Source organism: Bactrocera neohumeralis, chromosome 6 (genome assembly GCF_024586455.1).
Source record: "Bactrocera neohumeralis isolate Rockhampton chromosome 6, APGP_CSIRO_Bneo_wtdbg2-racon-allhic-juicebox.fasta_v2, whole genome shotgun sequence".
Classification (NCBI taxonomy): Eukaryota; Metazoa; Arthropoda; class Insecta; order Diptera; family Tephritidae; genus Bactrocera; species Bactrocera neohumeralis.
This window is the reverse complement of record NC_065923.1, coordinates 43,970,030-43,984,240: the sequence shown is the minus strand read 5'-3', so window position 1 is coordinate 43,984,240 and position 14,211 is coordinate 43,970,030.

Sequence of the window (14,211 nt, the reverse complement as noted above, 5' to 3'; positions counted from 1 at the left end):
GTTTTTTTTCATTTAAATACGACATATTTTTTCTGCATGCATAGCTGGAAGGCTCCTTCTCTTAGACAAGAAAATACACTTTTTTATTTATGTAATTTTTGTTGTAGATTTTCAGTTCAGATTTTCAAAAACAGATGCGAGGCAATAAAAAAGAGATATATTGTGAAAAATGGTAATGCAAGCCCAAGAAAATGAGTGAAAAGTGAGTTTAAAACGTAAACCTGATACACAAGAGATTTGCGCATCTTCGCTGTAAGAAATCTGAAGCTCCTCTAGTTGGTGATGGTTACTATATTTGAAGCACTTTGCGCTTAGGTTTGTCTCTTCCATAAGCACGTCAGGTATTGAGCATATTTGATGAACTAATTTGCAAGCTAGAGCGATAGTGTGAAACAGGAAATAAAAAAGTTGACGTATTATAAAATATGTTTTATAGTTTCTACTAGTTATGACACCTAAGAATATGCTAATTTCAAATGTCATTAATTTAAAAAATGTTATAAACACCTTTTCTCAAAATTTATCTAAAACAAGAATTTCGATGTCCTCTCTACTTTTGTCCCTAAAGTGTGAGTACCAAAAATTTATATTCAACCCATTGCAGCTTGATATAATATTAATGAAGATCTTCTGCATAAGGTGTAGTTTCTTTCGAAAAAGTACTTCCATCGTAGACCTCAACATTATAAAAATAATTAAATAAATTATTAGTTAATATTGCCATATTCATTTGAGAAAAATAGTTTTTGAGTGTAGGAATATCGCCTGGCTAAAGTTTTATAGTCAACAATGTTTATTTTCTCTGTGTATACTTACGTTATACCAAGTTCAAGCGGATCTTTAAAAAATAATATAGTAATAAAATTTAGTTACCCAACTATAACAAAACGCTTTTAGTATTTAATATTTTCTTTTAAAATTTACCAAAAATATACCAATGTTTCGGTTTCTTATGAAATTTAAAGAATTAAAGCACTTTACTTCAGTTTTGTCGATAAACAGCAATGGTATCTGAACAATTTGCTGCCGAATTTGCAAATAAAAGCACTTACACTCATATTAAACTATTTATAAGTAAAAATGCGATTAATTTCGGATAGATTAAAGTTTAATTTGCTTTTATACAAAGTTATTAAAGTTACAATTGAAACTATTTATAACAAGTAAGGAAGGGCTAAGTTCGGGTGTCACCGAACATTTTATACTCTCGCATGATAAAGTGATAATCGAGATTTCATTATACGTCATTTACATATTTTTCAAATACCGTATTTTTGTAAGGTTTTATTCCGCTATCATCACTGGTTCCTAATGTTTATACTCGTATTATACAGAGAAGGCATCAGATGGAATTCAAAATGGCTTTATATTGGAAGAAGGCGTGGTTGTGAACCGATTTCACCCATATTTCGTACATGTCATCAGGGTGTTAAGAAAATATTATACACCGAATTTCATTGAAATCGGTATAGTAGTTCCTGAGATATGGTTTTTGGTCCATAAGTGGGCGAGGCCACGCCCATTTTCAATTTTAAAAAAAAGTCTGGATGCAGCTTCCTTCTGCAATTTCTTCCGTAAAATTTAGAGTTTCTGGCGTTTTTTGTTAGTCGGTTAACGCACTTTTAGTGATTTTCAACATAACCTTTGTATGGGAGGTGGGCGTGGTTATTATCCGATTTCTTCCATTTTTGAACTGTATATGGAAATACTTGAAGGAAACGACTCTATAGAGTTTGGTTGACATAGCTATAGTAGTTTCCGAGATATGTACAAAAAACTAGGGGGCGGGGCCACGCCCACTTTTCCAAAAAAATTTCGTCCAAATATGCCCCTCCCTAATGCGATCCTTTGTGCCAAATTTCACTTTAATATCTTTATTTATGGCTTTCTCGGTTTCCGCCATTTTGTGGGCGTGGCAGTAGGCCGATTTTGCCCATCTTCGAACTTAACCTTCTTATGGAGCCAACAAATACGTGTACCAAGTTTCAGCATGATATCTCAATTTTTACTCAAGTTACAGCTTGACACGGACGGACGGACAGACGGACAGACGACAGACGGACGGACGGACAGACGGACAGACGGACGGACAGACGGACGGACGGACGGACAGACAGACATCCGGATTTCGACTCTACTCGTCGCCCTGATCACTTTGGTATATATAACCCTATATCTGACTCTTTTAGTTTTAGGACTTACAAACAACCGTTATGTGAACAAAACTATAATACTCTCCTTAGCAACATTGTTGCGAGAGTATAAAAATAGTGTATGCACATACTACGACGGAATACTTCTGTTGGTGTAATTAAAACACAGAGTATGTTATTATGTAATTAGATCTCACTTTGCCTTATAATGGTATGAGAGAAACAAAAAATTCAATTCAAATAATTAAAACTGTATTAAATTACAATTGTTTATAAATATGCATAATAAAATAAACAAAATGTGAATATAATGATAAAAAGTCTTGCGGTATTTTCATTGAATTTTTTTTTATACTTTCGCAACAAAGTTGCTAACGAGAGTATTATAGTTTTGTTCACATAACGGTTGTTTGTAAGTCCTAAAACTAAAAGAGTCAGATATAGGGTTATATATACCAAAGTGATCAGGGCGACGAGTAGAGTCGAAATCCGGATGTCTGTCTGTCCGTCCGTCCGTCTGTCCGTCCGTCCGTCTCTCCGTCCGTCCGTGCAAGCTGTAACTTGAGTAAAAATTGAGATATCATGATGAAACTTGGTACACTTATTTCTTGGCTCCATAAGAAGGTTATGTTCGAAGATGGGCAAAATCGGCCAACTGCCACGCCAACAAAATGGCGGAAACCGAAAACCTATAAAGTGTCATAACTAAGCCATAAATAAAGATATTAAAGTGAAATTTGGCACAAAGGATCGCATTAGGGAGGGGCATATTTGGTCGCAATGTTTTTGGAAAAGTGGGCGTGGCCCCGCCCCCTTCTAAGTTTTTGTACATATCTCGGAAACTACTATAGCTATATCAACCAAACTCTACGGAGTCGTTTTCTTCAGGCATTTCCATATACAGTTCAAAAATGGAAGAAATCGGATAATAACCACGCCCACCTCCCATACAAAGGTTATGTTGAAAATCACTAAAAGTACGTTAACTGACTTACCAAAAACGTCAGAAACACTAAATTTTACGGAAGAAATTGCAGAAAGAAGCTGCACCCAGGCTTTTTTTACAAATTGAAAATGGGAGTGGCCTCGCCCACTTATGGACCAAAAACCATATCTCAGGAACTACTATACCGATTTCAATGAAATTCGGTGTATAATATTTTCTTAACACCCTGATGACATGTACGAAATATGGGTGAAATCGGTTCACAACCACGCCTTCTTCCAATATAAAGCCATTTTGAATTCCATCTGATGCCTTCTCTGTATAATACGAGTATAAACATTAGGAACCAATGATGATAGCGGAATAAAACCTTACAAAAATACGGTATTTGAAAAATATGTAAATGACGTATAATGAAATCTCGATTATCACTTTATCATGCGAGAGTATAAAATGTTCGGTGACACGCGAACTTAGCCCTTCCTTACTTGTTTTTATTGAAATTGAAATGAATTTTTGATGACTCATGCCCAGCTCTTGACCGATGCTACGGCTGCTACTATGCCGGTCTCTTTCGACCAATTCAGCGATTTTATATCAATTTTCGACGACAGGCCTTCCGGAGCGGAGCTACACCAGAACGAAAACGTTGAAACCATCGTTGTGCGGTGGAAATGGAAACTGTATCGGGTCCATAAGCTGCACAAATTTTATTGGCGGCTTGAGATGCATTTTTGCCTTTATCGTAGTAGTACTGTAAAATATGCCGTATTTTCTCTTTATTTTGCTCCATGCTTGCGACGCTATAACTCACGAACGACTTTAAAGAAACGACAATCAATCAAACACGTGTAAGCGCGTGAAATGAGCTTTCCAAAAAGGTATAGCATGACCCGATGCGACGAATAAAACTAGAACTACGCGCTTTCAGCGCCAACTAGCGAAAATACCGCAAGACGTTTTTGACAACCCATTATAAAATAGTTATAAATTGTAACAATGTTTTCCCTCATATATGGTATAGAATGGACCAACCTCAATTTCATTCCAGTCCAAAGAAAATCTTTGTATGTAGTGTATCGAAGCTGGGGTAATTTGAAGATTGATTTCGCTTATTTTTGGCAGTGAGCTGTAGTTTTTCCAATATTGCACATATTTTCAATAAATTTTGGTAATATACGGTATAAAGCCAATTTGAATTTTGAAACTCGATAATTTGAAACGTATATAATTTGTTATAAATTTTCATTAACATTTTGACCAGATTTTATACCGTTTCGGCATTATATCACACTACATAAGCAACTAGATATAGATGCTCCTGAATTTCTTTAAGAAACCAATTGACTAAAACATATAGTATACTGTCAAGAGGATTTTTGAAAATTCTTATATTATTTATGTGGACTAGGGAAAGTATTACTCTGATTTCATTAAATTTAGGAAACAAAATACACAGTTATTAGAAAAAGATTATTTCTGAATTTTATTAAGATATCTTATATATTTATCTGTTTATGATTAATCGCAAATTCGGATATATTTATATCTGGTATATAGAGGCTAAGAAAAGGACTTTACCTCTTATTCTACAAGGGCATCCCGTCATTACAAAACTAATCTCCTCATTCAAAATGCTTAGCGGGAATAATGAGGTCATCCATGTAGCCCACAATTGTTCCATCCTGGATCTTGTCTCTTAAAACAGCAAATACAAAACGCGAAAATACAGCAGGCGAGTTTGAGATTCCAAACGGAACATAACAAAATTCAAACTGATCGTTATGTGTGACGAAAGCTGTATATTTCCTTGAGCTCCTCTCAATTGGAAAATGGAAAAACCCGTTAGCTAAATCCAGAGTCGTTAAAATTTTAGCTCCCTGTAATCTTTCAATAACATCGTCTAATAGGGGCATCGGAAAATTATCTCGTACGATCTTAGTATTTAACCGCCTGTAGTCTCAACAGAGTCGCTTACTACCGTCTTTTTTAGACACTAGCATAATAACCGATGCATATTCTGACGAACTACGCTGAACGATCCCCTCTTCCAACCATTTCGCTACCTGATCATCGACGGCTTTTTTGTCAGCGTATGACATGCGCCTAGGCCATTCATAAATTGGAATATCATCCGTCAATAAAATTTTCATTTCTATTGGAGATTCCCCCGTCTTTTTTGGCTTATAACGGGTAATCAACTCTTTGACCCTATTCACATTGTTTACCTGCAAATGTGACAAGTAACTTCCGTCTCGCTAACCTCACATTTTTCCACGATACAACACAAATCTTTGAATTCTTCTAGCACATCAACCTTCTGCTGTTTCGTTGCGTCCACTAATTCCCTATTGCGCAAATCAGAATTTTTTAACGTAGTAATGCTTGGTGATGTACTATCTACCTCATCTTTGACCGTCTTTGCCTTGAATTCCGCCAAATCTTCCGATACAATCAAGTTTACATATTTGAGTATACTATTACCGACTATTGCTGAGTAATGCATATCACGTTCACGCACAGCGTGGAATGTAACTTCAAGTTGCAAATTATCAACATGAACTGGAATGGTAAGACTACCTACAGTATCAAGGATACCGCCACTAATACCTCTTAGCCGACGCTTATCGTTATTCAATTCAATATCTTCTCCCAATATGAGCAAGATGTCGTTACGTATTAAACAAAGGTCACAACCGGTATCGATTAATGTCGAAAAGGTTAATGTTGGTTGCCTAGTTGTATTGGAGGATGAACATTCAGCTTTCGGGAGTTGTAAGTAGTGACATATATTGTCGATCTGAGTATGCAACGATTGGGTTTAAATAAAATATTCTTTATCATATGTTAAAGACAGAGTTATTTCTGGTCGTTTTTTTATTAAAATGCAGACAACTCTTTTTAAATTTGAGTAAATTAAGTAAGTTTAAATTTATTACTTTAACATTAACTCACAAAAATCTTTGCTGGTTTCAGATGTAAGTCTTTTAACAAGATTCTAATATCCAAAGACAGCGAATAATACGGTTGTTTAAGCAGTAAAATGGATGTTAGGTGAATGAAGGCGACTTTCGCAATTTTCAAAGTTTGATTTAAGCTGCTTAATCGTAAAATTCCATTTAAAAAATTCATTTCACTGTTAAATATATATCGATTTAAGGTCACGAAACTTCAATTTCAGGCATCAAATAGTTGGTTATCCACCATCTCACAAACCACACCAAATCGTTTCTTTCTGGATGAAATGGCCGCTCTTGAATATCTTCAGGGTCTACTTGATCAAATATTTTCCAATAATGAATGCTGGGTCTTAAGATGAATGATGGCATTGCGAATAATACGCTCAGTAGGCCGATTATATGGGCCATAATTTGAGCGAAAAGCACGAAATACATTCTTTACAGAACATGAAGTTTCGTAATGAAGTTGAAAGATTTGTAAACGTTGTTCAGACGTCGTAAGTCTTTCCATGATGAAATGCCAAATAATATTGAACAAAAATAACATAACAGCTTGACACGACTAACGCGTGATCTGTCAAAAAAAATGCTGTTGAAAAAAGTACGTCCAATTGAATCACCCGTTTATGATTTTAAACTTATAAAATTTTAACTACAAAATCTCTACAATCTACCTTGAATTCAGCACTACACTTTAGTTGTGGAAGTTGATTGGATTTCAATGAACTCATAGATAGGAAGTGGAATGAAATGTTTTTTGTAAATTTTAGTAAGCTTAAATGTTCTAAAAAGGTGTGACTTTTAAACTATGCATAACTGCATCATTAATAATTTCCAAAAACGGTATAATCGAACTGATTGCCGGAAAAATCCAGATAGATGTTAACTTCCGCTGTTTCAATGATTGAATCCTGAAACCGAATGTAGTCATTTTAAAATTAATTGTGATTATTTCTTATCCTTAACACTATACAATGCGTGACGTTCGCAACATGTTATATATAACGATAAACGTAATACTTACAATAAATTACCACAACACTTCACTTTGACTTCGTCTTCTGTTCTCAAACCACATACATATACAAAAGTATGTCCCTTGTGGTTTTATAAGTGCTTGTATATAAAAGCTTGTCATCATAAAAACATAATACATTATAAATTTTTTTAGCTTACTTAGAGTTTTTCGTACAATTCCTTAGCGACTGCTCCATTTTGGTTTGCTAATATACGTTTTACCAATTTATCAATTTCTTTCACTTTGGGGACTCTTCACAATTTGTTTACCTCCTAAACATTACGGAATTCTCAGTGCAATCAAACGTTGCTTTGATGTTAATCAAAAAGTTTAACATGGAGACTTCACTGTGCCATAAACTCAAATTCTCTTGGCGTGCTTACAATTTATTAAATAGTTCATAATGAGCAAAGTGAGATTTTTTTAAGTTTTTTGAAACAAGTTGAGGAATAAGTAAGTCCAAGCTTTAATTTTTTTTTGCAAACACAAGAAAAATGGGACACTTAAAAAAAATACCTTAAAATTATTTAATTGTTTCAGTAAATAAATAAATTTAGTCATTCACCTTCAAAAATTGAAGCAACGGGAAAATAATATTCAACATAGATATTTTTTTATTCACAAATTAATACCAAAAAGATTACCTAGGAATAAGATCCCATTTTTGGCTTTCACGATAAGTTAAGTTTGTAGTTTCTATACGACTGCATAACTAAACCTTTTCTTTTAATAAATATGTATGTATATTTTCTAGTCAGCTTTGCTGGCCGAAATTATCTGAAATTGTCATTTTTTGAAAGTATATTGAATATTTTTTGATTGTATGTATATTGAATTCGTCTATTTCAAGCTATAATATGACTAACTAATGAATATTTTACCAATCAAATCGGTTAAGTATTTCGACCATAACAGCTGAAGTTCTATTTTCACCACCATGCGGCCACCATGGAAAAAAAAATATTTTTGCAAAAGAGTTTTTGGTTGTCTGGTTGCATATTTAAGAACCGACCATTCTCATTTTGTGCCATTACAACAAGTACATTAAAAAGAAGTTGTTGCATAATTGACTGAAAGCTGTTGAGTGTTGGATAAATGTTTTTTTTTTGTTCTCTAGTACGAGTAAACTGCGATTATATGAACGACTGTATTAAGAACAGCAAACATGTTGCCATTATTATTGCCGCCATAACACACATTTCGGTTGAGTGTTCTTGCATGCACCAATTCTCAGCTTCTTTCCTCACTATACATATTTACATATGTATGTACGTACCGAGTCGAATGTCGGATGAATGGATTTATATAATTGCTTAGAAGAGTGCTGCGTTCCGTTACATCTAGCCTGTTTGACTCGCTGTATACTCACTTCAAATTAACAGGGAATTTGTGTGTTTGCATCCACCAGGATTACATTACAACAGCCAACAGTTTTTTAGCTGCTGTTATCGTTGAAACGGTTGACCCTGTATATATAATTTTCGACATCATTTACGACAGACTGCTGGTTGACAAAGCGTTTATCGAAGAGCCTTTTCGGATATTCGGACCAAACTCAGCAATCAAATATCTCCCAAAATTGGTACATAATTTTCTTCCAATATAAAAAATCAAATCAAGGAATATACAATATTTTGTATACCTTTCGGAACTATCTACCCAATTATCTAAAACTTTGTCCCCAATTTACCAGAAGTTGTAATTAAAAGTTTATCTAATGGCTGATCTAAAACGCAATTTTCAAACATGCAGAATGGTAAGTTAATTTGTCTTGCATTCTACGGTATGCTGTCTTATAATTGAATTTAATAGTAGGCTTTATTCTAATAAGAGATCTTTTGCTTTATTACTACTCAAAAATAATTAGATGAAATAAGGAGTCAGCGTAGTTTCAATTTGATTTGACAATGTATGAAGATTTCCCCTCAGCAAGTCTGGGTGAGTTGGCTTCAGCGGTTTGAAAAGTATGTATTTATATTTAACTATATTTAGATTTTAATCCGTTCTCTTTCTACTGCGATTCGTTTGTATCTTAATTTTGTGTAGAAATTAAGTGAACTCGTGCTTTTTTTCTAATAGAGAACGCATGGACCAAGTTTCATCGAAATATCTCAATTTTTTCTGAAGTTACAGTTTGCTCGGACAGACAGACAGTCACCCGGCTTTCAACTTGTCTCTTCATCGTCATCAATTGTATATATAAAACCCTATATATACCTTGATTAGTTTTAGGAAATACGTTCTTTTATGCTCTGTAAAAACATATTGCCAGATTATACAAATTTAAAGGACGTGTACTTGCACTGCATTCTTCTCCAAAGGCAATAAACTCGATAACTTTATTAATTACTCATTGAGATAACTCAGGAAGATGTATTGTACATAAAGAAAACTAACGTAGCTTTAACGTTTCAACATAGTATGGTGACAGAACCACAAACCTCTACAAAACTTGTTTAAAAGGAAAGAAAACAAACAGCAATGTGCGAAATAATTAATAAAGCTATAAATGGTTTTAGTTTTGGTCAATACATACTTACACATGGGTAACGTTAAACTAAGCATTTTTACTTTACTTCACTATTCTCTACACGGCTGCTAGTGTCACGTAATTACCGTGTGTCACTGAAATGTTTTACTACCATTTTATTTGTAATTTCTCTTTCAGCAAAATATTTACTGTTGACTTACTAATAATTAGTATAAGAAACCTATGTGGTAATTGCATAATTATATTATATTACATCTATAAAACAAAAAGATTTGTTCAAAGCTACTAACAGAAACAGATTCCACCAGAATTTCACTAAGATACTTCGCAGATTGACACATATTCAGTATAGAACTTAGTTAAAGGTACTGAGGTTCTTTTATTCAGTAGAAAAATAAATATCTGTGATATTGGTGCTACTTTTATATTTCGTAAAGTGAAATATTCAGGTAGAATTTAAAATTGTATTATGTTGGTTATACTATAAGTGGTTGAGCAGATTGTGATTTTAAGTAAAAGTGGCAGTGCTACGTCTTTTATCAGTTTTTTATTTAACTTTACATTCCAATTCCGAACTATCTTTGTCGTAATATTTTATATCAGAAGCATTTGCAACGTTTACTTTTTGAGTTAAGTAGCTTTAATTACTTTTCAATTTAACCGTTTTTCACACCTTATGATGGGGTGGGGGAAATGTTTGCAGCTACTTTGGTTGAGTAAGATTTTATGGTTTTATTTTATTTTATGTTTTGCGGGACGTGTATGTTAAAAAAAAAAAATAAAACACACGTGCATTAACTCAAATTTTCATTCTATATTAAAGCTTGGTCATAGCACTATGAGGTTTCTAGCTCCATCAGCGTAGTTCGTGGCTATCCCAGGAGTGCGTTGAATTTGGAATAGGAACTACAACTTCAATGGAGTGGAGTTTAATTTAATAGTAAATTAAGTTATATAACGTAACAAAGCTCGTGTTATTTAAGCAGATATTGATTCTAGTCAACATCGCAGAAGCTGTTGTGAATATTAAGTGTTTTATAACTACTAATAGCACTTCCAGGGACGTAGGATAAATTCAAGTTATACCAGATATAAGTAGAGAGCTTGGTCCTGCACTTAGCATTGAAGCAATCACCAAGCACAAGTGGAGTTTTTATTTAATATAAGATTTGTGTTTAAATACATATTAAAATGTCGGCTGTTCGTCCAATGTTTATCAGTTTCTGTGTCTTTGATGGTGCACCCTAGAAGAGCACTGTGTATTTAATACAGTTAAGGCAGACAATTAAACAACAGTAGCGGTGAAGCTGCATCATTTTTAATTCCATCGCCACCATGAAGAACTGTACCTTTGAGCACACTCAGTCAAGAAAACGTGTAAAGACAAAAAAGGAAGGACTAAGTTCGGATGTAACGGAAGATATCATACTCTTGCAACATTCCAGAATCAAGGGCGGAGCAATATTCGAAAATGTAGCGAAATGGTTTAATTTCATTGTTCGTAAATGAATTATATCAAATCGAAAATTATACTAAATTATCCCCATACTATCCACATTCTAAAGTACCTGACATACCATCACCAACCTTTATGTAGTTAGCACAGCCGGATGTTGGAAAATTCTGATATTAGTTATTTAGGGAATATGTTAAGTTTTTAACCGATCTTAGTAATTTTAGGCGCAAAGATGCACTGTTAAATTATTTATTAATAAAATTTTGAACTAGGTGTTGTTGTAATCTGATTTCACCTATTTTTATGCTGTCCCATAAGAATATCAAATGTCAGTTTTTAAGAAAACCGTTGTATGGGAAGTAGGCCGGATTATTACTTGATTTCGTCACAGTACCGAAAGAGGTGTTAAAAATTGTCTTCTGTAAATTTGGGTGATATATCTTTATGGGTTTGGAAGATATCTATAATAAACTTATTAGAGGACGGAGCCGCACCCCAATTTTAAAGATTTTGAAACCATTAATACTTCTCCTTGTTGTGATTCGATGTGCCAAGCTTGAGTTCTTTATCTTTTAATGGCGGTTTGTGGGCGAGGCAGTGCTCCGCATTCGTTCACCTATAACACCAGAATTTTTATGATGCTATTACATATCAAGTTAAGGCGTGCACGGACTGACAGGCAGACAGATTTCAACTCGATTCGTCACCCTGATCATTTATATGTATATATTATAACTCTTATGATCGCAAATAAAACCAAACTCACTTTGCACCAACAACTATCTTAATGTACGCGCGATTGCCGAACGTTTGTGATTGAATACAAAAATAATAACGAAAGCGTTATTTATAACAATAATAATAAATTAGATTGTGCGCGCACCTACATATATATGAAACTGGGTATATGCTGGGTATTCATACAATTGAAGTCGACACAAGCTGCCGCTGCTATAGTATGTACAGAAACGATGCGAGTCTTCAACCCGCACAATTGAGCCGAATTTATGTTAGTTGCGGTCACATAGCGCCATATTTCACGCGATTTCGCCAAATGCTACAGTTTATGTGTGGAATATTTTACTTGTACAATACGGCAAAGCTTTGTATTTGCGTTTCTGCTAAAGCCAGTTCATCATATTTGCATGAAAACTTAATTTCAATTGATAAAGCTTGTATGGAAATGCGAATGCGCGGTACTGCCTCAAATAAAATATATGCCAACAAAAATAATATATGTAACTGTGGGTAATGCACAACTGTTATATTTTAATTTTGGCAAAAGGTCCAACTAGAGTATACAAAAAATTTATTTTAATAGTAAAACTCTGATATTTGTAGTCCATATAGGTATATTTTATTTAATTACCTGAAATAGCTGAAGTATTAACTATTTTCCATACACCAAATCCATCAAAACACTAATATTGTTGATGAATATTAACTGTATAGCAAAATGTAGACGGGTTTTTTGATCTGCTTAGTAAACAGATCCAGTGGCGTTAGAGAGAGAGAGGGATAATTTTATTTCATGTGCGCTGAAAAGTTAAAGTGGTGAGTATGTTTAAGAAAATTTCTGCCGTTCAAATAAATTGATTAACATTTTAGGACATTTTTGGTATTGGTGTACGGTGAAAATATACTTACACTTTCTATAAATTTTTACCGAAGGACACTTGCAAGCTAAAATAAGAAAATAGCACTCAACCTTCACGCCCAGACATTCAAGACTGTCCACAGCAGGTGAGGCAATACGTTTTAAGTTGGTGAATATGAAAGGTAGAACATGCTCGGCAACGAATTTTGTAAAACAAAAAAATCGAGAACATATATGGTAAGGCAAAAATCGTTGTGTGTATGAACACTACATATGTACATAAAATCTTCTACTAACTTCTACTACTACTATTGTATTCCAAATTCAAATTGGTTCCTTTTTTATGAAATTTGCGCATGTTGGTATAACCTTATGAAAATCGTACAAACAATTGTGTAAAAATTGTTATTATGTTTGCGCTGTTCAAAGAAGAATTACGCAAGGCTATCGTGCAGCATGTCACGCTTAAAGATTGATGTATGTATGGCCCTTCAACAAGTCAAGAGAAGCTTGGAACAGCTGCTTTTAACTACAAAATGCTTTAAAATTTCTCCATCTCATACTCGCATTTTATACGAAGATTAAAGGATAATAGATATGGTTTCAAGGCACAATAAAAAAAAATTCAACAGTTTTTTTCTGTTTCTTGTCGTATTAAATATGCAAAATTTAATAGTCACAGAAAATATAATATGTAACATACGTATTCATCAACAAACACCTCACATAATTGATATATTTTTACGAAAGTCTGAGTCTCATTTCGCACTGGTACAACGCTAAAGGAAGGAATAGAAGAATTGTTTTAGTACTTATAACAAAGTAATTAATCAAGTACCAAATATAGACAAATAAAAAACAATCACAATGTACAGGGTCCATTTCTCATTAACGCTAAATTTCCGCCATCCTCACGAGTAATTTTGAGGATCAACATGCAATTTGAAGGAAGCACTCACCCAGAAGCGGACAATCTTGGCCAATAGGAAGGTGTGTTTGAACCAGACAACGATTGTGACACCAATAGTCCCTGGAACTAAATTTAAAATTTAAGTCAGCTACTTATTGGTGAATATAAATAAATAAATTCAAAATATTATGCATAGAAAAATGGATATTTAAAGAAATTAATTTTTTCAAAATTGATGAATCTGATTTGTTATGATCTTGCAATATGTTACTACAGACCATAATTGTCTGCTATTTTAGCAGCAAAAAATGCAGACGTTGTCAATTTAAATTTGAAGATATAACAGTTGTTGCCAGGAAACTTGGTATCATACAAATCTATCGATACAGTTTGCGATGCCAGCGAAGCTGTCAATTGGTTGGATCTCCAATTGTCTTGCTTCGTAATTTATAGTAGGGGAGCCCGGAGTGCTAAATTTGCAGTTACTGGAGCGTCATTGAGACTTATTAGATTGTCAAGATAACGTTTAAAAAAAAAGAAAGTCTAGGTGAAGTTTTCCATTTTAGTGACAATCAATTCAAGGTTGAGGGCCGTAATGAGAGGTTAAAAAAAAAAAAAAGTTATTCGAGCGTGTCAGATTTTCAAAGCGAATGTTAATGAGCCTCTAAAAAGTGTTCCAT